This window comes from Heptranchias perlo, chromosome 29, assembly GCF_035084215.1.
Source record: "Heptranchias perlo isolate sHepPer1 chromosome 29, sHepPer1.hap1, whole genome shotgun sequence".
NCBI lineage: Eukaryota > Metazoa > Chordata > Chondrichthyes > Hexanchiformes > Hexanchidae > Heptranchias > Heptranchias perlo.
In genome coordinates, this window is record NC_090353.1 from 37,736,059 (window position 1) to 37,737,195 (window position 1,137).

Consider the following 1,137-nt stretch of genomic DNA (forward strand, 5'->3'; position numbering starts at 1 on the left):
GCAGGTTTGGTTATTTTGCGTGCGTCGTAAACTGTATTTCCGGTTGCCAAGCGGCGGCCAGTCGTAAAACTGGGCCTTCCAGCAGAGGAGAAGCCTCCCTCGAGTTACTGTGGGTTTATGGACAGGTTGTTATTCAGGGTTCAGATTTTTCACATCTCCTGGGGGGAATTTACTGCTTTTGGGGCTCTCCCCAAATCTGAAGATTTTATTTTCCGTCCAATTCCTGATCAAACACTAATGAATAGAGGAATTACTGCCTGTAAATGTCAGATGGGATTCTGCCCCCCTTTCCAACCTTAAAGGCTCCCCAACTCTTACTGGCGTTCGGGCTCCATGGGCACCGGCCGCCCTCCGCCCATTCTTCAGGTGTGAGTGTTGGTGGGACGTTCGACTGTGGGGACCATTGCCAGAGATCCCACTCCTGATTCCCGCCCGACGCCCCCACACTTTCCCCGCATACAGATTGGGGTCAGGAACCCTGGCTGATTCTGACCCCCCCCCCCCCCCCCACCTTGCCAAGGCCAGGGTCCTAAGGCCAATTTTAATCCCCTGACTGCTGCACTGGCGGAGATTAGTTGAGTCAAATGGGCCTATACTCCCGGGAGTTTAGAAGAATGAGAGGTGATCTCATTGAAACATATAAGATTCTTAGAGGGCTTGACAGGGTAGAGGCTGAGAGGTTGTTTCCCATGGTTGAGGAGTCTAGAACGAAGGGAACTGAGATGAGGAGGAATTTCTTCACTCAGAGGGTGGTGGCTGGAATTCTCTACCCCAGAGGGCTGTGGATGCTGAGTCATTGATTTTATTCAAGGCTGAGATCGATAGATTTTTGGACTCCAGGGGAATCAAGGGATATGGGGATCGGGCGGGAAAGTGGAATTGAGGTCAAAGATCAGCCATGACCTGATCGAATGGCGGAGCAGTGTTGGCCCCTTAAAAACTGAAAGTGGGGATATTGTCATTGACAATGGGGAAATGACGGACATGTTGAACAATTACTTTGCGTTAGTATTTACAGTAGAAAAAGAGGATAGCATGCCGGAAATCCCAAGAAAACTAATATTGAGTCGGGGACAGGGACTCAATAAAATTAAGATAAGTAAAGCAACAGTAATGAAGAAAATAATAGCACTAAAG